A 26,711-nucleotide genomic window follows, 5' to 3' on the forward strand; every position below is an offset into this window, starting at 1 on the left:
CATTAACGCCCCAATGGCCCATGAATATACATTATTTTCACGTTTACGCACGACCGATCGAATGCTTTGCTTGCACAGAGTGAGAGCTCGTGTTCGACGGCGAGAGAAGTTTCACTCGCGCGCGCGTGCACACAACGCTTGCAATTAGTCGCAAAAGTTCGTGCTTCGCCTAATAATGGATTTCCTCACGAAGAACAAATTGGTGGAGCGATATATCTTTCTGGCGCCCTAGCTTACCTGTGTATTCTTACACGCGAACAGGCTCTCAGATATTTAATTTGCGTGCACACGATTACATTAGCGCACACATACACACAAGCGGTGTGGTGTGATGGGATGTGTGCTGGTCGCGATTTCCATGCGAAACAAGAAAAAACGACGCGACGCCGGAGTTGCATTTAATTACCCTCGGGTACTACATCGATACGCCTGGATTCCGGGGAATTTTTAATCCACGACAAATTTGTGTGCGACACTCGATCGACGTATCTTCGTGTCGCACAACTGTGGATCGACTCGAGATTGGCGATTCTCGACAACCCACTTGTCATTTTCGTTTTTTCAACTTATTGATGTCGTGGTTTAGTAACTAGACGTGGGTTTTTTTTAAGTGAGGATGAATGTTCTTACCATTGAAACATGTTGACTTACTTCGTAGGCGTTCAGACACCATTAGATTGTACGATTTACATTTTTGTGACGATTTCTGAACTTATTTCTAAAGGAATTCTATAGCATACCTCTGGTTTACACTTAAGTTAAATGGTAGTTCCATGATCTTAGAGGGCGTTGCTGGAACTACGCTATCGTTATAAGGATATAATGCGCTAGAGGTGTTCTTTACCCAATTTCACTAGTACTTTTGTACAATGTTTCTGTCTGCTGATAAATATATCCATCAATTCACTTGAAGCACTTGTTGCGGCATTCTTCGCGTTACACTAACTTATATCACGCGCCGCGTGTTTCATTATAAATAGAAGAAGGCCGTAAACCCGTGATACGTGACACGAGAATTCTAACGGTAGCCTAATTAGCCAATTTATTGTGGTCGAAAGTGAAACGTAGTTTAGATTAGTAGCGCCATACGAGCGGTCATAAGCGAAATCAGAGAAAGGGGCTGGCTAGGGGAGATCAAAAGCGAGGGAACAAGGTACCGTACGGGCTCGTTGAAGTTTTCACGGGTTAGTTTTCGTTAGGACTCGCCGCAAATAGCCAGCTGTGTCTAGCTTAGCAAAATCGACATCGACGAAAGAAAAAGAGATAGAGGAAAGTGGTAAGAGAAAAAAAAGGAGGTTTGAGAAGAGAGTAGAGGAGCTGTGCGGCAGAAAGGAGCGCGAAGAGCGTACACGCGCCCGCGGATTAAAGAGTTATTTGAGTCTCGGAGGCGGCCATAACTCTCCCGGGCTATTCCCGTCCCGCGCTCGCTCGCCCACCGGAATATTTTAACATCGGGGGTGGGTGGCTGGCTGGCTGGTAGCCTTTCCTTGTATGCGTGTATGGGTTCAACTTGGAACATAGGGCTACGTTGTTACACACAGAAGGCTACCACAAACGCGCGCGCACGCACACAGACCGATGGAGTAACGGGGAAAGGAGGGTTGGTGGGTGAGACGACAGGGTCCGCAACTCCACGCAGCTGACAGCTGTTTCCTCGGTGGGCCGACCGGTCGGTGGGGAGGATTCAGCCTAGTCGCGCCCCTTCTATAATGGCTCCCTTTTCTTCCTTCCCCTACCTACACCAGCATGGCTGGTACGGGTTTCTCTCTCTCCTAGGCTTGGTTACGTCACAACCACGCCGTCGTTCGTCCTTCTCTCTAAGGACCTGAATGACGTCAGGGCTACATTCCGTCGTGTAGTGACGTAGCAAACGCGGCGTCATCACAGCCGATACGGTCAGCCGTCGATCGTACGCCGACCACTAGAGGCGCGACGATCGTACCGTGAAACTGTTACGCCAATCTGTTACCCGATATCATACTTGGATTACGCGAATCGCGGAACTATGCAAACACAATACGTTGTTCTTGATATAGGGCTAATAAAGCATTTATTGCTCCAAACATCTAGATTTTTGGATGGTTCTATTCATTCTGCTATTGCACGGCTCTCCGACTCAGTGGATTTTAAGAGCGCACATGTGTCCACAAGACGGCGATGTGTCCTGGACATTTAGAGGCTTTCACATACTGTGAACCGGATAAAACGGCGGTTTATCCATTACGGTGGCAACTGTAGTCGTTAGATAATTTTCCATTTCTTAATAGGCCAACTCCAAAGCCTCGAAACCATGAAATTATCGAGCAGCTGGTATATTGTAGCACAGACCGTTGCCGAGGACCTAGAGGTGGCTGCTTCGAGAGGGTCATAGTCAGCTAGTGCGTGCAGGCACTTCTTGCCCATGCGTTACCCCGCATGCCACTTTGTCATTTTTGCATAGCATTTCACATTGAGCTAAACCATCGTATTTAAGTACAGAAGTCGTCATCTTGATGGTATCAATTCCTCACTTTTGTCCTTGTTGTTAAGGGCCAAAGGAAATATGTTTGAACTGACGATGAGTATCGGAAAGAGAAGCACGAACAGGTTTTGTGAAAGGGCGATGTGAGTATTGCTGGCCATACGGTGGCAGTATCATCGGCGATAGGCAGCGATCGTAAAACGCTTGTTTTACGATGGACTATCGGTAGTGGGAGAATTGCTGGTAGAACGGCAAGCGTGTCGAGTGGGGCTCTCACGGTTTACGAGCGCATAACAAACGCGTTTATGGCCGTACGATCACGTGGCCCCCGCATACCTATGGCTATATAACCAGGGTCCCCATAACCCACTGTTGAGTAAACAAATCGTAAAGCTCGGTTTCGGATTTACTGACCTGGCACAATATACGGAAAGCAATACGGAAAGCCAACCACTCGGCAATGATAACCAGTTCCCTTCCACGCTTTCAAACGACTCTGGTGGGGGATTATCGTGATGTGGCGTGCAATAGAGATATCGTACGAGGTGCATAAGGAAAGGGTTATGGCCCCGTAACTGTGACACGTGAATCGACCGCATCTCGAATTTCACACACGTGTTAACAAGCATTAAACCAAGGTCGCGAACATTTAGAACATTGTTATTTACGTATCAGAGCAATTGAGAAAATGAGATTATAAATTCTGTGTTAATTGGGGATTACAGAATTTCTTAACCCCCTAAATATCGACTATTTTATGATCCTGCAATGGGCCATTAGGGGATTAATATAGACAATCACATTTTTTCTTCTTTTATGAATATGATCCTTTATTTACAATTGATATTTTAATGATATAAATACATAGGGCTTATGTTATACAATATAAGACGAAACAAGAATTTGTTTTTTGTTGATTTTATAGAGTTACAAAATATCTTTCGATCAATGGACCATGATGCGCCCGCGCACCCCATATTTCGTCTTCTGTCCGTTGTTTCGTTTGTTCCTACGAATGCCACCAGATGCCGGCACTGCTTTACGACTTCGTAGCGGCCAACGTTTCGATCGTTTTATCTGCCACTTACTCTTCGCCTTTACAATTGCCATGACATAATACCCTCCCATTTGCCTGCTGGAAATTTCATGAAATACACGAGATTTCGTTGAACCGTAAATAACCGGTATTATTTAGCATTACGTTATTGTTTTTCCACTGTTTGCCAAGGTAATTGGCGCATCCTCTAAAGCATGAAATAAACAACGAGTCCGCTATTTAACTTTAAACCATTACTTTGAAAAATTAATAACGGCAACTATAAATCAAGATACGTGAAAAACACGGTATCAATCTATTTGTTGCCTCTATCCGTTTCACGTAGATAAATAATCCCAAGATATGAATCGTTATGAATTTAATAAGCGTTAAGTCTTAATTTCTCTAATTTAACCGTAGATCAAAACTGGAGATTACATTGCAACAAACATTGTTGCTTTCTAGTGTTCAATTTTTTTGTATAATAATTCTTTCGTTTCTCGGACAAATTAGCAGGGAGAAAACGCATGGGATGCTAAGGTTGTTGTAAAAGAAATTTGAACTCCTTCGAGCAAAGAGACGAGCAATTCTCTGCGTAGCCGTACAGAGCCACCAAGGTGATTTATTCGAGTTAATTCCAATTCCATTGGAGCCGCGAGGGCAGTCGGAGAGGGCGGTAAGAGACGAGAGAACGGGTGGGGTGGAGGGTGGATATTCTTATGCAATTTGCCAGAAAGGTTCAAGAACCCGGGAGATCCCGCAATTTATCTTGCCTTATGTTACGCCGAGCCAAGGCAACGGAAGATAGATGGCGTCACTGCTTCCAACCCCTCTCTCTCTCTCTGTCTCGGTTACCTCGCCTCTCGGGGTCACCCAAACCCCGTACAGAGCCCTGCGACCACCCCTTCCCCCAGCCAATGAGGGACGACCGCGGTGGCCATCTTGGATGGAGAGTTATTGAACGAAAAAGATGAGTAAGAAACTTGTTATGGGGGTGCGTTCTCTCTGCGCCGTTGGGAGTTGGGAGGAGAGAGGGCGCGGGTGAAGCGAACGACTAGAACTGGAGGCTGAAGAAGGGTGGTTACGAGGGGTTGTTGGCGCTATATTGATCAATTGCTTTGCCGTGCTTTGCACTACTTTCCTACTATAATGTACAATGGCCCGTTGGTGGTGGTGGCACGATACCCAACTGCGTGGTCGAGTGAGACTAATTATATAACGATCGTGTTCTCGGGAATTTCAGTACTTTCAGGCATTCAATCTTCCACGGTCTGCCGTCACTCGTGTTAGATTAATTTCATTCGCACCACGACTTTCCGTTTCTTTCGTCAGTAATTTATTGTTGGCATTAAGCGTAACTACGATACTTCAAAATTCTTCTCTTTTTCTCTTTGTTTGTTTTCTTTCTTTCCTTAATTACCTGCCGCCGTTTTAAAATATTCGACCACCTCTCACCGAAGAATTTTTATCGCGACGTCTGATCAGGGCCGTCGTAATGCGGACATCGGTTCGTTGCTCATTGGAAGGATGGTACATACGTACATCGACGTACGGGTGGTCCTCTGATCGCATTTCACGAATGCTTAACGCGTTCCCGGTTTATGGGCGCGTGTGCGCCCGACCTGTCGCGTAACTAAATTTCGCCTTGAGGATTTTAGAAACCCTCTCCTTTCCCCGAACGGTTAGCACGCAGGCACAGCCGGCTGCGTTACACTCCACGCATGCACGAGTACCGATCGTGAGTTGTTTAACAATGCCGCAATTAGGTTGATGAATTGTGACGGGCATTCAGAACTAATAAACACACGCAAATTGCACGATATTCTAAATGACACGTTGTTACTCATTGTCCTTTCAAAGTTAGACAGTCGAAGGACATGGAAAATTTTCATTCCTACTAAAATATTAGTAATTGAAATTGAAGAACCTTGCTACGATATTTAAGGACTAAAAATAATTGCTGCACTTATTGAGAAAGTAGTGAATTATTCATTTTGCATTTCTCTGCTGCGTATTGCCATAATGCTGAAAGAAGTGCGAGACACTTGTATGTCTGACAGTTCGATGAAAGTTTAATTACCTTGAACATTTGTCATTCAACGATTACTTTTGCACGTTTTAATCTAATCGCCGTGTATGTTTTATGCAAAACGTCTCGTGTTTAATGTATTCCAAAGTTTATTTTCTATGCAGTACGAATTAGAAAATTTAAATTTAAATTGCGTTGGAAACGATTTTATTACGACACTGTGCTTTTAACGTTTTCAAACGATTTCTAAAACTTTAAAGCGGGGGTTGAAACAACATTCCACTCCAATCATTATTATTAATTAATTAATGAAACCATGTTGCAACAGGAACTATACAGGCAATGGAAAATTTTTCCCGCCAATTTTCAGGGTACGCGATTCTTCCCCTAAAAGATCAGCCATTTTTTACCGACAGTGTTCCCCGTTTGGTTACGAGGTGGCGTTCGCATCGCAACCATTCGACGCGTCATCTATGTTGGTTCGGAAGAAGTTTCTCACGAGTCACCACGTGCGTTCGCCCCACCAGGAGGCGCGAGCCGCTCGTCGGCTTCGAAAAGCGGGGATTTTGTTGGATGGTGTTGCGCGTCGAGCTCACTGGCAAAAGGTAGTGGGGAATAGACACCCATGGCATGCCTGCAACGGCGCAGAATCCCATCGATCATTCGTGCCCGTTTCCCCGTGTTTCACGCCGCCGTGTGTTGCACCGTGTAGAGAGAGCAGTCGACCACCGCTGCCCTCCTCCCTCTTCAAGCCGCCTCCACACTCTGCCCCTGACACGTCCACCCATCTCACCCCACCCCCGCGCGAATTTCCCCTACTCTGTACGACGTGCCGAGTCCGTGACGGTTCGGCGGGCAATGCCGACCAACCATCACGAGGCCTTACCTTCCCTATTATATTTATGTGGCGGCTCGCGGTCGGGAAGGTTTATGCAGTGTCTCCAGTCTGTCTCGTGCCACTCTTTTTTTATCTCATCCTTCTTCTTTTTCTTCCTACCACGCGTTCGACGTTTCAGTGTGTCATCAATGTTTATCGCTGTACCTCATCAATGTCGATGAGATCGTTTCGCTTACATAGTCGCTCCTGTTGGTTCATTGCGTCTCGATATTGGTGATCTAACTGAATCCTGTGGCTTAACTTCAAAAGTTAATTTGTGCATTTATACTTGCAGTCTTTTGGAAGAATTATTCCTTTTTGGTGTAACAAGCATATCTGTGATTGTTAATCAAGTTACCAGTAATTAATTTGCAGAAAGTTTTTTTCTTTATCGGTGTTTAAATAAAGTTCCATGTCGCTAGCACCATCAGCTTTTAAATCGCGCGCATAACGCGTATACCTACCAGTGCGTGGTTCGACAAAGTCGATGGGATGTTCTGCGGATCGAAGCATACACCACGTGTCCAGTGGACCTAATAAATGCGAGCGACTGTAGAACACTCGCCAATGAGAATGTAAGGATGCTGGGCCGCGCTCCGGATACTGTCGATGTTCGTTTGTCCGAAACGTGACCTTACCTTCCGCGGATTCTGGCGGATTCTGGCGTATTCAGCACCAGTCAGCCGGTAACTTTGAATTTCATCCCTTGTTGCTTCGCTTGGGAATTATTCATCCATATTAAATTTTCGTGTTCAAATGGAAAGTGTCAAATTTATAAGTAGAAGATACTTAACATAGTGCACGTTAACCCGATGATAAATATGATAAAACCCGATATTTTGATAATTCCCCATTTTTTTAGAAACATCCACCCCTAGATCCCCAAAATGGGGATCGAGTATTACTGTACAGTCACCTAACCGCGATATATCTATCGTAGAACGCTTTCGTAGATGCGCGCGTGTACAGGTACTTCGGCACACGAGCGCTTGTAAGCACATGTACCCGCGAACGTAACGCAGAGGATGATCGTAAATCAGTCAGTTACCTATATATGCGCATATAATACGTACGCAACGTAACGGTATGTAATTTATTGTTTCAGGTAAGTGACGTTGCACCGCCCCAGGCCCTTACGGAGCTCACACGCGTGTGCATCTTCCTTTCTCGGCATAATGTAAGCAACTCACTGTTACGACCGATGTCAACCGGGACGCGGCTCGTTCAGGGAAACAATAAAAGCTAGGAGAACGGACCTCGACTTGTCCCTTACGTTCGCTCTAGTGTCCGTTCGCTTCCTGACTTTTTTACGAAATTTTACCACGCCGCCTGTGGAATTTATCGTCACAGGACGGACAATGAGTTCAGATTTTATCGGGACACCGATACACGCTCGACAACGCTGCTCGCTTCTCCTTCTCACGTTGTACCCTTCGCGATCACCAACTATAAGCCTGGAACGTCGACTTTTCCATTGTTTTTTCTTTACGTTAGTTAAGGAACAGTTGATTGTAAAGACTTGATGATAAATAATGAGGGAAATGAGACTGTATCAAATGGTCGAGTTGTTAGACCTTCCAGATAGTCTTCTAATTTTTTAACCATATCTGCGTGTTGTGGAGAATTCTGCGATACCAAGGACTACGATGGTGGCGATGTGCCTACATGCCAGCTGTCGATACGAAATCCGGTTTTCCACCGATTTCGATTACTCCTTCGCGCCGATACCCTGGCGGCGATAAGTGGACTATAAAAGCAAGCACCTGTAATACAATATATTACACTGTAATGGTGCTTGCTCGCCGCGGTAAGATAAAGAACGCTTGCCACGAGTCGTACAGGTGTAAATGGGCCCTAAACGAGGCGCGGTTATTAGCAGACACCACGGGACGGTGGGAGAACAAGAAAATAATAACCCCGAAGACGAACGAAAGGGGAGAACGAGAGGAAGGCGCACGGGGGAGTGCTGAGAAATCCTCGTCAACCGCGAAGCCGAGATAGGCCACACACCGGCGGCTTGTAAAACACGCGGTGAGATTAAATGCTTCATTAATGTGATTAAAGTAAAAAGCTGCTTGAGTAATGAACCGCGCTGAATCATCCAACAGTTTTGCGCTATCCCATGGCCCAACGCTGCACCAAAGGCGCTCCACGTGTTTTACTTGACCCTTTTGAAGTTGTGTTCGTTGTGTGGACATTAGGATTCCTGTGGTTCTAGGATCAATTAGAAGGAACTTCTTGGATTTCTATTTCTGTCTATCATATAAATATTTAGCTTAGAAAAGCTAAGGAGAAAATAATTCCTCTTATAGACGACGTATGCTAATATGATTTTAAATAAGTCTAGACTGCAAAAAGCGCTAAAAATCTGAGAGGAAAAGTGTATGAAACAAAGAAGCACAGAGGAGAGACAGTTTTTAAAAGGTGAACGCAATCGAAACAATGTATCGCGCTGTGACTCGCTGGACATTTGTGATGCGTATGCCGAAGAAGCGCACAACGGTCGTTTGGTGTGTTTAGCGAAGAAAGGCCGGTGCATGTAGCCAGGAGGACGTTTGTATGGCAAGACGATGGCAGCTCTATCGGCATTACCAATTGTGAACACCGCAACTTTTATTCTTGGAGCAGGCAGATAGCCGCTTCTTTGAGGGCTCGACAAAAATTCCGGTATCTGTATCCGACCGCCTCGCCCTTGTTGCCTTTACCTCTAAGCCGAGAACCTTCAGAGCTTGTCCGCCATGTGAAATCGATTTGACCAAGCTGGATTACCAACGGAGTATTTACGAAATCGGTCAACAACTTTCAAGTGTCAACTTGATGTGTTCTGTTTTTAATCTGTAATTAATGGGAATGTCCATTCGATTTTGAGGTTAGTTTTCACGCCCTTAAAAACGATTGGATACACGCGAAGTAAATCATTTGAGTTACTAAATAAAAATTCACGGTGTTTCCTTGAGATACGATTAAAAAAGGTAGAAAACATTGGATAAAAGTTTCGAAATATTCTTAGTAATAAAAAACAGGAATGCAATATTCTTACTTGACTAGAATCGTTAACAAGTTAGCATTTTCTTTGGCATAAAAGAGGTTCTGTCGATTGCATGATGTTCAAGGTATTAATCGCGCACCTTTCGCGCTAGTTTGATTCCGGAAGGAGTTAATCGATTATATACAACGTTCCAAAAAGTAATATCCGGCGATAGTTATCGAGCAATTACAGCACGCCTCTTTCGATACGGGACACGCGCAAACGTTAAATGCCATCGTGCAACGCGTGAAAACGCAACTCGTTGCTTTATTCATGTGAACGTTTTGCATACTTGGCCGCGAGCGTCACACGGTCTTACTATGAGTCACGAGCACCGAGGACGCTAATCGCATTATTGGGTCATTGTTTAATACCATATCGATGGGGTCATGGTGCTGTTATCATAAAAAACGCACAATTACCCACTGTTAAAGTTCTACACTGTTTTTTTTTTGTCGCCTTTGTATAGCAACTAACATTCAGCAAACTACTAACGAGAATACCATCATTCCCAATAAACCTTACACCTGTGTATGTACACTGTTTTAACCTACGAATACGCCAAACACAGGTAAATAGCAGTGTGCCATTTAGCCAGACGTGTAAACACACTGGTAGCAGTTTAAGGGTTAAAGTCGTCAACGGAGTCAGACGTGACACTTGATCGCGAACGCGTCTCCAAGAGTACACGTAGAACGTGTCAGGTCGTTACAGCGGCAGATACGTGGATCTTTGACGGGGCGGTCGCACGGGCCGACGTACAAGATGCCGTGGCTTGACGCAAAGTGCAAGGAGATGCGATCGACGATTATGCACTTACGGTGTTACCGTATATAAACGGAGCCCGTATAAAGTCTCGCTTGCGCAGGTATGCACACGTATGTACACAGAACGTACGGACCAAGCCACCAGAGCAATGTATCTTCCCCGTGACATTGGGGCCCGCACTAATCGCGTGACAATCTTCGCGGTGGCGAGGAGAGCAATACAACCGATGGTGAACGGGGACGAAGAGGCTGGAGAACAGCGCCGGTTGCGAGTACTCGTGTACCCGCGACCGTTTCGTGCCGAATAGATACGCGGCAATGGAAGAAATTGGGATTAACACCTTGCTGCTGGACGCTTAACTATTTCCATCGCACATAGTTCTGTTAATACTTTATAAACTTGGTTTATTCCTGCCATTTATCGTTGGTGTGATGGTAGTTGTACTGAAAAAAACGAAGTGGACTTACTTATGAACTTAAAAAATTAGAGGTTATGTTGCGTATTCAGATTGATGGATAATCCTTCTAGTGGGCAATTAGGGAACTACATACACTGAGTATAGGGTGTAACATAGTACAGCATTATGGAATTAGCGTTCTATTTAAATTCCGGATGATGAAAAGAGGACACGAAGAACGACAGGAGAGAGGAAACAAAGATAATCGCACGCGTGAATCGAAAAGAGCAACACCGTGCTGTAAGTCTGAGAAGAAGGAACCGAAAGAGGGAAAGAAAAAGACAAAGACGACACGGTAGGATCCGACGCGAGGCTAAACTGTTCGCGGTCCACACGGACGTCTGCGATATCTCGTGGCTCGTGAGCAAACGACAATCGTATAATTAGATGTCCCGGCGAAGGGTACACAATATCCAGAGAGAAGACACATTGGTGGTAACCGAGCGTCGTTGCGTATTCCTTGGACGTGTTCCGTAGATATAGGAGTGATTGCAGGAGGCTCCTTGCTATCGTCCGGGAATCGAAGTGTCCAAGAGCAATCGATGCTGGAATGTGGGCAGGAATGCCCGACGAACGGGACCACCCGGATGTTGCTGTACTTTTGAAACCTCAGTTTCAAAAACCAACAAAAATCTTCAAAGTAGACTCCATGGACAAACTAACATGAACATAATAACTAGCACAATCAAATATTCTAAAACTACTTTTTTTTAATTTATTATCCCATCTCTACTGAATGAACCAATGAATACCATGATGAAATATCTGAAAATAGAATAGCTAGAAGACATTATACCACAACAACCTTCGCCATATTTCGTATTTCAACAACACCGCCACCAGTAAGCAGCACGAAGGCTAGAACAATGGAAACAACGAACGTAGAGGGACGGATTCGTGGTTCGAAGAAACCAGGCCCTCATAGTACGAATGCGCCCCGTGAACGCGAGCCGTGTGTAACAAATACAGGCGATGATTATCGAACTCGATTTGAAGGGGAGACAATAATTATAATGATTATATTGGAGTTGGAAGGTAGGCCGCCGCCGGCAAATAAATTACGGGTTTGCTTGCTGCGTGCAGTCCACATAGCGGCATAGGCGCGTTCAATAGATCCGTATCTGAGCATTCTGTTCGATAGAGAGCGCCACTGCAGCTGCTGGCTTCCGTAATTCTTTTATCGGCATTAATACGATCATGGCGAGACGCTTGGAATATTGTCACCATGTGGATAAAATATATTTGTGGTAATTGCTGCGTGACGAAGAACCGCTGGAACTTTCTTATCTACTCCTTTAATGTCATTTCTCTTCGTCTTCTCCAATGACTCTGATGGCCACACTTGTGTTCCAAATTGTTATGTAACGATTGTATTGTTATGAAATCGGTCATTTGATATACAGCAACCTAATACATCCTTCGAATCAGTCATTTTATTCAAATACGCCCGTTTTTATGCAAAAGTAGCAATACGGGTACGATAACATCGAGAACACCCGGTGTCACCGGTACATTAAATAAGGAAACCACTAATGAATTGTTTTTATCGCATCGATCAAGCGGTCTTCCAAATGGCTGTTGATCAGTCTTCTATACTGATGACATTATCGTGTTTTAAAATCAGCTGCTCTTTCATGGATTCATCGTGATGACCGCAAATTGCCGGAATTTAAATATTTGTGTCGCAGCGCTGACCAATTCACCTTGTATATTCCAGCAGTGAATTAAACACAGTAACATAGAACATATCCAAATTCTAGTCTACCTTTTTTAAAGTCATAATTTAGAAGAGTTCTAATTAGACAGAACTTTCTCCTTCACCCCGTGGCATGAAGCAATCGAGCTAGGCATCGATATATTGAGGATAGAAAAAATTCTGGAAACAGTCCAAGAGCTAGGAGGAGTTTCTTCCACCTGTCGGTGAAAACACGATGGTGTATACCGCCCGCTAGAATGGGGGCCACCATACACACACGCACACACAAACACAGGTTGAATTTAGAAAGTCACGAACAGCCTCCCGCGAACGTGGCCACCGCCGCCGCCGCCGCCGCTCAATTTATTCGCCGCCGTTGAACTCGCTCTCAGTTGCTAATTGAAAAGCGGACAAATTAACACGGTGAATGGATCGTCGCAATTTATAATGTCGCGACTGTTGCCGTTTCAACGAACGAAAACGTGATATCAGAGATCGAGAAACGCATCCGATAAATGGTTGATTGATGAATTTCTGTGACGATTTATCTTTTTTTCCGCAATGGAGACTTGACCATATCCGTGCAGGAATATGTAGTTGATAACTGGTCTGGTAGTCATTTTGATGACAAAGCAGCGAAAGGCGCATTCGGATTTCAAGATGATCAATGAATACCATGTTATCAGTGAACATCTAATCGAACGGATCAAATTGAAATCGTTTTGAGAAATAGTCTGCGAGAAAATTCATTGTGGTCGTGGTAGGCTTCCGTGACAGAATTTGATGAATTCGCAGTATTGACACACGTGACAGTAATTTCTATGTAAAAACTGGTATATGTAGTCGAGCGTAATATTCCGTCATTCAGAAAGCAACGCGGCCACGAAGAGGGAAAGGTAAGTTGGTGCCGGGCCAGCTGCAGGTAACTTGGGAGCGTCACGACGCCGCCGTCGCGGCGAGTTACGGCCACAAATCACGCAATTCGTAATTGCCGCTACCAGCTACGCGATTTCATGCGAGGGGAGGGACAGACGTGGCTCCATGGCTGCACGTGTGGATGGAAATCCATAAACATCGATTGCTTCGCGTAGCACATACGTCGAACACCGGCGAATGCTACATATTTCCGTGTCGTGATATCCGCCACTATGAAATTGCGGCTGGTATTCTTTGAATTCAAACCTGATCCTGAAACCCCCGGGTTGCAACTCTTTTCTTTGAACGAAAATTATTTTTTCACATAAAATCCTTATTGTCTCAGACACCTTCAACGTAGAATATAGTCAGTTTCATGCTGTCAAACGGTTGGATTTCTAGTTCACAGCATCACACCGCTTGCTGTGACCCCGGATAGCGTGGGGTGTGAGACTGCTGCAGCATTGTACCAACACACTGCAATTTCCGTAGCTATACATTATGTTCGCCTTCGAAGTATTACTTGGGCCTCCGTCGATGTCGGTAATAGCCTGACCACGACGAGTTTGATTTTACGACGATGGTGGTTCCCATTTCTGCAGGAATCGCTGCCAATAATAAGCAACGGTACCAAGGCAAGTTTGTGTTACGCGCGATAGATTACCCGCGACGCGTCTAATAAACTGTAATCAATGGCTCGTACTTCTTAGCGACACTGAATTTACGTTCGTGCAACGTTGTGGTTTAGTAGCGTGAAATTGAAAAGTACAGACATCTATAATTTTCTTGAACGAGCTGCCCTTTAAGGAAAGCGCCATTGACAAGTAATTGTTTATTGGTTGTGACTAGGTATTGGTTTAAATAGGACCCTGAATTAATAGACATTTTCTGCCTGTTTAATCTTGATTGCTTAGTCCACTTTACAAACTTCGTTAGATTTTGTAATTCAGTCTGTTCGACGATTTTAAAAACTTTCAGCATAAGGTGAAAACCATTCTTCTTTTGGTTGCCCTCAAAGTTTAAATACTCATGGACCCGTACATAATCCATTCTCACGGCCATCGATGGATGGCTATAAGAATCAGCGGAAGAAAGGGTATGTCGCGCGGTAAATTTGAATGTAATCTCGCGGTAGGATCGACTAGTACGCGTCCACATTCGCGGACCACGTCATCACGTGGCGTATCACGCACAGCGTCGAAACGTGTTACCATTGTAACAGGCTCGTACCCGAGGCAATACATTACGTTACGTCGTCGTCCCCGAGAATTAGCCGACGTTCCTTTAACACGACCTAACCCAGACCCGTTCCGTCCTCGAAGCCCAGCTAAAAGCTTTCTCCGCTTCTGTAATTACACGAATATACGGCAGCTACGAAGCGCGGCTTCCAAAATCGAGAAACGGTCCAAATCGAGCACTGGCCAGTTCAGCAACGAACAATAATAGCCGTTGTGTAGAGGGAGATAGAACCGTAGCGTTTCGTCGGCGAGAAATGATAGGGAAAGAAAATTGTAGAGATCCGTGGGATCAAGTTGTCTGGAATCGAATATCATTGGTTTTTGCGGCTATGCCGAACGAAACATTCCAGCTTTGATTTTTACTGTATTGTTACATGATTTCGTCGAAGACATCTGAATTGGTAGACAGCATGGTCAAAAAGCTTTTGATTTAATCTTGATTTATCGTGGAAGAAGTGGAAGGATCTTTTTTGTTGTTCAGCATAGTCCACCTGTGTTCCAGCAAATTTATTACCGCGTTTTATTTAGTGATTTTTTGTTGCATTGTAATGAAACAATGACAAAACAGTGCGTCATCCATGGTTTGAACACAGGGAATTGGGCCTTGCTACATGTGTACAGGTGAATTGTGAACCATTTGTAGTCCAAGTAGACTATCATTGTATGATTTGAAACCTAAAATATTTAGGAACGCCGACATATATGTGTATGTTTCTTTTAAAATTTAAATATGCTCGATAAAGTTATAAATATCGTAGAAGAGGCATCAGGATCGTTTCAAGGATCTCTGTCTACATACGTCCTCCACTATTGGATCACAGCTAGACATAACCTCGTAATTAAATTGCTAAATATATCCAAAAAATTAAGATACCTCATTACAAAGTTCTTCTTGTCTTCTTGTACAAGAAGAACAACCCGTGGTCTTCATGGTCGCATCGGTCTTCCATTTATCAAGGCGCGTGTAGCGAATCAACAGATAGGGGTACCAGTATGCTTGCATAATCAGCGCGGCATTTTTCCCGAGATTCTCGAAAACAAGTGGGCTGTGTTCCGTCGGCAAATAGGTGTGTCTGTATGTTCGCCAAGTATCAGGCAGCCAGTGTGGGTGCGTCGGTGTGTTTCCCGCGCGCGCCCTCGCGCTCCTTCCTCCTTCACCGGCGCGCTGCCTGCCTTGCCTGCCTGCCTGCCTGCCTGCCATCGTATCAACATCGCACTTCATAATCCTGGCAGTGTTTCTGCGCGTCTCGATCCGTTACCTCGGTGTCCGATCAGCTCGTTCTCGAAACCGTGATGCATAGACTGAGTAGTGGTTAGAGAGTAGAAAAAGAATTTTACTTCTGTGCTGTGTATGTCTGACAGATGATGATTTCGTTAACAATTGACACTAATGAATTATAAGCGGAGACAGCTTTTCGTGTCGTGTGGTTCACGCGAGTGGATCAGTTTGGACCTGAGCCTTTTCCACGCGCGTATTACCGACGTACAAGTGGTACACGTGACTTCAGTGATGCACGAGGTACTACAATCGTAAATTTTACGTAACGTTAGATTCGCCAGCGTTAATAGTCCCAGACTACTTACGTTTAGCAGTCTTCATGCTATATTGTCATTTTTGTCAGTCTTAACACTTTGACGACTGTGACTTCTTTTAAATTATAATTAGTGTTTTGTATGTCAAATTCAAATAAGTTTAAAAATGGAAAGGTAAATTGTGCGTATCGAGTCAGGAATACGTAACACCAGTCGTCAAAGTATTAACACTTGACTATTATGTGTTTCACCAGTGACCGACGACTTAACATGTCTGTAAATTGGTAACGATTGTTCCACTTTGAGAACCTCGGAGTTTCACATTTGAATTTCGAATGCAAAACAATTCGTTACAATTTGTATTGTCGGTCGGGAAACAGATCACGAGGACACGCTAAAAAGACTATACGACAGGAGGGGAGAGGCCAGTATTTTCGAGGCCCGCCAAACGTTCAGAATACTTATCTCAAAATAGATCGCGAGAATTCAAACTAAGCAACCCTCAAGGAATGTCGTGAGCAAGGGTTTTACCTAGTTGAATCTATGGCCGACGGTTTCTCCGGTTCGTCGATATATCAGGCAATACGCATTTCTGCGATGCCAAAGTGAAACGCCATTTCTATCCGTCAGGCGTCGAGCCAGCCGTGCCCATTGTACTTCGTGTACTTCTTGACCCTGATTTTTTTTCAGTACCGTGTGTGGTAAATAACTGTAAATCAACTGGAATTTCTGATTTGCCTCTTTTTGGTAGTATCTCCTTTTTCTTGATCCATCCGCATAGATACTCCCAGCGAAATCAAACTTCTAAGAAATATTCCATTATTTTAAAATGTTTACGCTCGGCGTTGGACCATTATAGCCGTGTATGGTACCCAATGATCGTTTGATGGCAAACGATTATAGGCGCCCATAGTAGCGAAAGGGTCAATCGGAATTTTTTTTGCAAGAAATCGTAGTTTGTGCACTAATACGACGAAGAAGAAGAAGAGCAAAATGAAAGGGTGGGTGGAAGGCTAGACGCAATTTGCCCCATAGGCCCCGTGGGTGGTTGCTCGATTCTTGGTTATGCCGTACAGGATTGGTCAGACGTCTGACAGTTGACGGATGACGAGGCGGCCTTTCAGTTCTCCCCTTTTACGCCCTCGACGAACGGCTTTAGTCCCAGCTTCGGTTCCTGCTACGTCCATTATGCGCCTCGGGGCAAGGCTGAACCGGGCGTAACGGGATTATTAACTGAAATAGGCGTATAAGTCATGCGTCTTCGTCTTCTTCCTTGCCCTTCAACCTCCTACTCTTCTGTCTCTCTTCTTCAGCGTGCTCTTCGCACGCTTCTATACGTGGGCCATCCGTGGGGGCAGCAGGGGTCTCTTGAAATTAGAGAAATTCCTTGCTTGATGCCGCGAGAATTCTCAGCGATGGCCAACGGATAAGCAACGGCACGCAACAGAGATGCAAATCTCGGCACCGCTTACGAAACATTAAAAATAATTTCTACTTCTTCGCTCGACACGTTTCCCTTCTTTCTACCGTTGTTGGTACTAGTCGTGCCTCATCTTTCTTATCGTATCCCGATCGTTATTGCCTGCTGCTTACACGTTTCAAACACACTGACTTCTAAAGTCGTGAGAAAATTATGGCGGATAGACTGTAGACGGCGCTAGGGGTACTTTCCGCCATGACGGTAACGTTTTTAAGTTCTCCAAGTAACACTGAAGTCTAGCATAATTGATACTTGTTCTCTTAACCTGAAGAAAATCACATTTTCAATAATTGTAGTTGATTTTGTAGCATTTCTAAGGCTTCCATAGGTTATAGTAGTCAAGGTACAGTGACCCTAACATACTACCCTATAATAGTCTACACGGAAGTGTAGCATGATATTCAGATAGACCTCAGTTACATCAGGAACGGATTTTTTTTTTTTAATAACTGTTGTAAGAGATCGCACCACGAGGCGGCGCTCGATAAGCGGTTGTTGGATCGCGATTTTTCGATGCTGAATACGCGATAAACGCGGCCGACTGGCGCGATGATGCGGATCTAGAAGCAACGCGCGAAATGTTCAGCAACAGAATCCGCGCTTCGTGGTCGACGTTAAAGCAACGCCGGTGTAAAAGGCACACCACACCACACCGGTGTCACGTTTATCTGCTCGCCGATCAGCGCTGCGCCTCGCGATTGCGCGAACCACTGCGTGGCGCTCTCGCGTATACTAACCTCGTGTATAACCGGCAAACCGGTTGAACTTCTCGCTGTTTCCTGCCGATATCTTGTTCATGGAAAAATCGTCATCGCTTTTCTGCGTCGATTAACCTGCGATTTCTTACGCGACGAGCCTCGCTGTCTCTGCGTGTCGCGAGCTGAAAACGGGGCGGGGATTCGTGCAGAAAATTATAGTTGTTTCTCGATGATTTCCTCGCCACAAAGATCTTGGATAACGATGATTCGTCGAGTCAAAGATAACACGAATTTTTTTTTCTTTACTGATATTGTTCTTCGAATTCCAACCAAAATATCTGCAAGTTTGGTTAGGTTTACTTTAGTTTTAGGTTAGATCTGGGTCCCATCACTTTTTATAATAACAATGAAACTGAAATTAATAAGGTACACGCATATAATTTCCTCCCATTCACAGTCTACTATGCGTTATAAAGTGTAAACAGAAAGCAACGTAAATGGGAAGTAAATTAATTCACGTGCCCACGATCAATGTTTCGCGCTAGGGATGGTCTAAACGTGTTTCAATTCGCTAATTAAGATTATTCCTCGAGTTTATCGCGTTCATCCGTAAGCGGTATGTCGACCTCTCATTGTGTGGTTTTGGCGGAGGTTCTTGATGCGTGAGAAAACGGACACGAACCGGTATCCCGGTTTGTGGTACGATTAAATCTCGCTTCTATACATTACGTTTATCGTTGTGCTTGTAAAAACGGTTATATGGACTAATTGGTCGTCGTTGATGCTCTTTCCTCTTTCTTCTTCGTCCTTTCCCTGTTCCTTCTTCTTCTTCTTTTTCCAAGCCTATCCTGGCTTTCTTTTCTTTTGTTTCGTTATTCGCCTCTACGTTCGTGCCAATCGTTTTTTCATCGTCACAATTTCCTCCCGCCCCGATGTGTATGAGTTACTGCATCCATGAAGAGTATTACTACCTGTCGAACCTGACTCCGTATACTTTGCCCCGGCCTATCATTTATCATCTCATTTTATAGTCAACCGATCGTGCTGCTCTCTGTCTGGATAGCCTATAGCGTTTACGCCGAGATAAGTCTGCCAATGATTTTTTTCAGGGCTTGTTTCTACCCTCTTGTAGAAAACGTCAAAAAAGACCTCGTCTCTCTTATTAACATGTTGAATGCTGTAGAGGTCACTGATAATCGGTACTCGACTTGCCAATGGCGCCTCAGAGGTCGTCAGTGATTAACGATGTCAGTGTTACCGAAAGCTCTTGAATCAGATAAATGATAATACTTGTAAAATTTTACAAATCTTACCTGTGAGAAGAAAAAACCTTAGTATAATCGATAGGCATACAAAAGAAACACATCACGTTCACGAAGATTCGATTACAAATTGGTCACTGGTTTAATTCCTCGTTTCGATGCAGGACAAGTGTGTCCAATGGTGTATTATCACCTAATCGTTATTCAATCGGCGCCCGATACATTCTGTGCAGCAGCGAAGAGTAAGGTTAGGGGCTCCTTGACGTAAAACCTGACGTGGCTTCACGCGTATATATTCTAGCCGAGCCGTTCTCTATAATAATATACTTTAACACCTGAGACCACCCAATGAAATCGTGCCGCAAGAACGATTTAGCTTCGCCAACGGTGGGTCTGATTTGTATTGCGAGAACAAACGAACGCAAACGCGTGAAGGAGCATGGTGGATCGGTCAGGTGATTGATAAACAGCGCCACGCGCCATTCGACGGACAAATACGATCATCGGAAGGCGACGGGACCGCCCGCACAGTCTGCATCGCAGCCACATCTATATGGTTCGTGAGTCCTCTTGGTTCGTCTCGATAAGGAGACCCTAGGGGGTACACTTTGAAAACTAGGGAGCCGATGACGAGGCAGAAAAACGTGGTAGTACCGATGTTAATAACGAGGAAACGGTAGTTATCTTATGGAAAAAAGTGTGCGTACAGTCGATAGACTGCATGGTACAGCCTTGTTTGCTGGAGGAAACATTGTAACAGAAAAGGCAACGAGACCGCCTGCGGTGTTGCATCCCGTATAATTTACAATCTATCTAGTAGCAAGTTTTGCCAGGAGACTCTTACCCGAGAACTTCATTTTTTGAATATTAACCCTAATTGGACTGTGCGGGGCATAGGTGCACTCCAGAATATATTGTTGCATCGGTGAGTATCGCCACAGGACATTATTTATGAAGATATTATATATTCAAATTATTTGAACAACTCGATAAAGACGTTTATTTATAATTTTAAACTATTATATACATAATTTCATGGTTAGGTTTTTACGTAAATTTTTTTATCTAGCTATGTAACAGAAAAAAACGTGAGAATGCGAGGAATTGGAAAGTTTTCAATGCATAAATTTCGAAATCAGCAACTGTGATACAACCACGACGCAAACGTGTGTCTTCCTTTGGGGTCGTTCATCGAGCATAACTTTAATTAGCATTTCGTACAAAATGTATGCACAATTTGTCCGATATTCGAAGTAAATAACGAATGTTGTTTGTCAGCGGCACCGACGCGCACAGTTATTTGCATACATGAATATTGAGACACCGATATCGAATTAAGTGACAACTATGTATGATAATTGCTTAAAATGAGACCGAATAGAACATCGTGTGGCTCATTTCTTCAAAGGAACGACATATTTCAAGAAAAAGACCGGTTATCACCAATTAATGCCTTATATTCATAATCTTTTTTAGTTGTAATCGTACTTTCTGCGCAGCCCTGTCCATTATGCAAATTAAATCGATACAACATCCTCAATCGCGTTATCATTTAGCTATCAGTGTAAACGATCATTGGGGTATTATAACGGTACACGTGTTCTTCTGGGGTTAGTTTTCTACGATTTCCCGCCAAAAAAATAGCCAGCCATCTATGAATTTTGGCAGGAACCACGAGGAAGTAGTGTGTTCCGGAAAAGCACCAGAGATGGCGCGCCGTGTGATTCGATATCGAAAACGCCAAAGCACGTAGCTGTTTACGTGCTGCCACCTTCAGTGACCCGCGCAAAATGATGACGGTACTGACCTGCGCGTGTCCTGCACCATCATAACACACAAAGCCGAACGCCATGCTGCCAGAAGATTTATGAGCCGTATCATGGCGCGGCATCTAAACGATTATTTGCTGTTAAACGTAAACGGCTTATAAAAACGAGCCTGCATAATAGAGTAAATATAGGCTGGTGTTCGGCCTGGGCAAATTTATAGATCCACTTAAGACGATCTTGTATCGACGCGCTGACCAGTAACCCTTAACCCTGCCAGGAAACTGATGCCTTCTGTTGTGGACAACGTGGATGTTGTGTAGAACATTTTTCAGTAAATTTAACCTTTCTACCTTATAGAAAATTGAGAAAGTGTTATAAATAATTTTTGAAGAAATTAAACACTCAAAATGGAATAATTTCAGATACAATGAAAAATGTACATTAATAGAATAGTGTTTCTAGTTCCCTTTATTGAGCCGTAACATCGTGCACTTGAAAAGTGGCGAGTAAATTGAACGGTCAACTCGTTGAAATATTCACATGCGTCCGTCGTCTTGCTCGTATATTAAGCACGTGTTTAGAAACGCAATCGAGCGCCTCCTATGAGGAACAATAATTTATTAAACGGATACGTCATCGCCCTGTTGCGATACTTCTGTGTTTCCCTCATTGAGAGTCAGAAGAGTGAATCGCGGCATTTGAATAACAAACGGCCTATGCAAATTCATTTGCCCTGCAGTCGTTCAGTCCCCCGTTGTGTGTGTGTACGAATCTATCCGCCGCGAAATCCGAAAATATACCGTGTCCATTTTCAAACGACCGTATTTTCATGCGCTCTACGACGTGATCAATTTATTATTCCACCTATTAAAAGCATCGACATTTTATTCTATTCGTAATTGTTTAAAATCCATAGTTTTTCAATTAACCCCTTATATGATGTACACTGCAAAAGAGTCAGTATTGTATATTTATCTGTAAATTCAACTATACACCATCTTCAGTTTATAGAAATTTTTAAAGGCAAGCGATGAAAATTCATGGCAAATCGTTCGGAGTTATCGGTACTTCCGTTCACCGGTCCAGCGACTATATGGAATAAATTACCATAGAAATAGGGGGAGTTACAGCGTATTTCCTTGTAGAACGCCGTTTCTAGCGTTCGTTAATCTGGCACGGACTACTCAGAAATACCATCGGTAGGGAAACCTCTTAATGTTCTATTCTTACATCTCGTAGCATCTCCGGTACCAGAGAGAAGAGAGAGAGAGTCTCGATAGCCTGCCTCCAAGAAGATTTTAATTAAGCCCGCCCTTCCAATGTTTCGTCTGATTGGATGAGCTAATCCCGTTCGTAGGAAATTTAGGGTTTCCCTCTTGGAAAGACAACCGAGAAACGCTATCCAACCGTTAACATTTTTTCGCGGCCTACTAAGAAAATTATAATGATTTATACGCCGATAAATAAACCCACCCCCAGGGAAACCTGGCATTCATCTTGTCCCTGACGTCGCCGCGTCTTTCGGACAACTGGTATTTTTAACGAACCCGTGTTTCGATTCTACTTTTTCTCTCGTCCCTGTTTGAATTTGAAGCGCAACGACCGTTTTCACCTCCAATGGATATTAACAACTTTTTGTGATACGAGAAATATTTGAAAGATTTCTAAGTTATTGGCAGCGATAAATATTGAAATATTTGGAGAGCGGTATCCAACCCTTCGGTGGTTGGGTAATGACATAACTTAAATTTGATTTGAGACCACAATGAATTTAACTCAGAGTGTTTAGGACTTCACGGATTATGACTTCACTGATGACTTCATTAGCTCTATTGAAGATGTAACTAAGAAACATCATCATTAGAGCTGTATTTTCTATCCTAAAGAAGTATCTCATTTTGTTGATGAGTTTTCTAAACGTCTGGTCGGCATTTTTGTCCATCAGAGCATGGCAGAGCGTTTCAGTCTGCCAGTAGGAGGAAAACTTTCTGTCCGTTGGAGTGGGGAGGGGGTAGAAGGAAAGTAGCCCGTCAGGGGATGACATCTAAATCTCCCTTTTCGTTTCACGCTGACTGCCCGCCCTTTCGCTGGCTACGCTCTCGCACTCCCTTTCCTCTTGCTAGCTGCCTTCGAAGGGGTGGGTTCTCTCGGTACAGTCACCAACAAAATCTTCTGTCCACCCTAGGAAATGCTTTTGATTACTTCGATATCTATAGTTAGTGTTTTAGTTATATTGACGATTATATGATAAAATTAATTTGGAGATTGCTTATCATCATTAACTCTCACACCATACACACATGTACAATCTTTAAGTATTTCTAAGCATGGGACAAATTGTCACCAACAATTCTCCATAAATTACAAAAACAATCTCTGTTACGACTAAGGTGCTTATTCAAAACATCTTCAAGTTGCTCGGTTTTCGAACGGGAGCGAAGGAAGTTCGCAATAGAGAGCGCGAAGTTCATTGTTCAAGGTTCCTCGGTGCGACGGGTCTACCTAGGGCGTCGTCGGTACAGTTTCACGCAAACTGTGACGTAAAAGCGGTGCGGATTCGAGCCAGGCTTTTATATTTTTATGGCGGTGAAAGTTGGCTCAGGGGGTCGCGGCCGTGAAGGCATTTCACGTCCCTAAGTTTCGCCGGAAAAACGAGGACAATAACAGGAGAGTTTCACTTTTTCCCCACCAACCGTGCCCGGGGAAAAACCTTGGAAAGAACCGAAAGAGAAAACTAAAGGGTCTAACGGTGTTTCCATTGGAAGGATCAGTTTCTCAAGATCTTTGAACGTGATCCTTCTATCTTTCGCGAGGGTAAAAATTCAAGTCACACTATTGTGTATCAATTTTTTATTTCAAATTGGAAAGTACAGTGTAGTTTAGTTAATTAATGAGTGTTAAATCTAATCATGCAATCAGTGCAAGATTCTAGGTATCGTTCGAAGTTAAAGAAGAATCGAGGGAAATAATGATAATCCGCATCGGAGAAAAAGCGAGGGTGAAAAGGGCAAAACACGTCGCGAGTTTCCACGTAACGCGCCACCCATTCTACGAAATCGTGCACGTGTGCAACGCCGGATTCAGCTGCCTCGTTCGGTTCACGAATGAATTATCGTCCTTTCGGGGTTGGGCTCTTTCATTTCCAGTCCACGCGGTAGCTGCGTCCTTTCCTTTCCCTCTTTCCCTCACAGTGTCCCTCTCTTTCACCCGTATCGCTCGAGCCTGCCGTCAGCAACGCTTTTTTATCCATCCCTCTCCGCGATTCTCCCCTTTCTTTTTCCATTTCCAGCGGAAAGATACCGTGTACCCCCTTTTCATATCCCTCCTCGAACTTCTACCTTTTATAGACTTACCCTCATTCATTAAATATCCGAGCCTGACCAGTTTGATCCTGTGATCCTCAGTGTATGTTCTGTCGATTATTTTATCATTTTTTTAGTGGTGTCTTATATTCAACTATAACTATGATTTTATATACAGTGAATTTCAACTCTGTAGCTTCAGGATGTTAAATTCGTGGTATTTGTTAATTTCCATCGATTAACATAATGAAAATTCGCAGCATTACTTGGGAGCAATCGTGTTTGTTTTTCGACTGCTCACCAGGGGCCTGTCCCTCTTCCAATCAAAGTTCTTTCCATGTCACGGAATTTCAATTTACCTCCGTCTATTTCCACCCTTCCCCCTGTTCACGAGCCATTGTTCTGAAGGAAAACATTCGATTGATTGCGTTCGCCTTTCTCCCTTCGATTCTTTTCTCATTTCTCTGACCCTTCGATTGCAGACGAGGGAAACAACCAACTGAGTTACATTCAGAAACACACCACCCATTACTAACATCGCTTAGAACCTTTCATTTTCTCTGCTTACAGTTTGAGAATTGAGTACGTTAAAATACTGAAATACTATAAGAAGATAGTAGAAAAATTGTTACCAGCAATTTTGTAATACGTATTCCAGCTGGTAAGTTTGGAAGCGCGCAGCTCTGGAGGGCATAGCAGCTGTTGTGATGGGTGTCTTGCCCTCCTGAAAGAGGTTCCAGTAACCCAGTCCCCCTCTTGGAAGAGAGATTTTCCCCGGGTGAAACTTGGAGCCACCATTTCTCAAACTTAGAAATTATCATGTCGTAAACAAATTCGTCAATTCTCGAAATGGAAGCTCGAAAATAGGGGGTTGTTTTTGGCAACTTCCAAGTGGTAAATTCTATTTACCGAAAACAATGCTGCTGGTTAAATTCTTATTATACAACTTTTAAGACGAACCACCAAATTGTCGACCAAAAGTAACAAGCTTTTGTCTAACGATCAAGACAAAAGGGGATGAGTGAAAGGTTTTAATCGAGGGACAGGGAAGAATAATGGCGGCAAGGATCGCGAGGATGCCATCAATTGAATGTTTTCGTTTTGAAGCGGCTTGGCGCTTGGCGGTCCGATCGAAGCGGAAGAGGAACAGTACCCTGAAGAGGGTAAATTGGAATTCCGCGACGCGAAGAGTGGCTCGGTTAGCTCACCGGGCCAAACAGGAGGGGTGAAAAGTGGGATGGGTGTGGGGTGGTAAGTGGGGTGAAGACGAGGGCAGGAAACTGGGGAAAACGTTGTGGGGAATGGAGAGACGGGAGGAGAACACCAGCAGCCAAGGAATATTTACTGCCATCTTCTCTACCACTTACCCACAGATTCCCTGCCCGAACTTGTAAACACCTCTTAACTATATAGAGATAGTATCTCGGTTTCCCTCCTCGTGTATCCTAAGCAGTTACGCGGCCGTTATAGCTAGAGGATTATTAATTAGATCGCTGTGCGATTACAACACCATCCCTTTTTTTTCTTTTCTACACCTTCTTCTTTTTCTTCTTTTCTTTTTGTCAACTATTGCACATTCCTGTGGCTTTCGTCGTTTCTCTTTTCTGATCCCTGTATTTCTACCTCTGTCGTTGAACATTGAGAAGTTTAATTCTTAGTAAAACGATTGGTGGGGAATAATAATTGTTCGATTTTAACGAAATTATCGCAGTCCATTACTCATCGATCGATCTGCATGTCGTTTCACGGACTTCGACGAGCGGCGACAAATTTTGTACGTTCCTGATCGATGACAGTTTGACGTTCACCTGAACAAACCGGCTGGTTGTTTGTCAATGACTGAATCAATATTTGCTCCTATCGAAGGCAAAGAAATTTAGCGCTAAGCGACCTTGTGATTAGAATGACTTCACCGTGTCATTTTACTTTGTATATAATAATCCAATATATGGACCATTGAAGTTTTAACAAAAGATTCTGCTAACGTCTAAGATTAGCAAAATCGTGGAGTTTGCTCGTCGTGTTGAGCAACAACACGATCGGCAGGGGTGTCAACACGGAAATCCTCCGCTTCTATTTTATTCACGAAGAGAGTCAAAGCGAAGAACGTTGTTCGGCTACGTGTGCTGAAAGCGGAAACACGGGACTCGAGAGGAAGACAC

At 43.9% G+C, this 26,711-nt stretch overlaps 1 protein-coding gene across 3 annotated transcripts in view; it reads left to right on the forward strand.

The window, feature by feature from the left end:
- The window catches only part of LOC114879233 (homeotic protein antennapedia-like), a 115,346-nt gene that overhangs the window by 36,344 nt on the left and 52,291 nt on the right, over nt 1-26,711 (forward strand). Inside the window, exon 1 of one of the 3 annotated variants that reach the window (XM_029194016.2) lies at nt 6,543-7,089. The exons of 1 other annotated variant lie outside the window; for it this stretch is intronic. The gene's annotated coding sequence lies outside the window, so the exon portion shown is untranslated. Of the gene's footprint in view, nt 1-6,542; nt 7,090-15,729; nt 16,025-26,711 lie in introns of those variants that run through there. One more of the 3 variants, XM_029193984.2, reaches the window with a different exon arrangement.

The sequence above is a fragment of the Osmia bicornis genome, chromosome 2, assembly GCF_907164935.1.
Source record: "Osmia bicornis bicornis chromosome 2, iOsmBic2.1, whole genome shotgun sequence".
Classification (NCBI taxonomy): domain Eukaryota; kingdom Metazoa; phylum Arthropoda; class Insecta; order Hymenoptera; family Megachilidae; genus Osmia; species Osmia bicornis.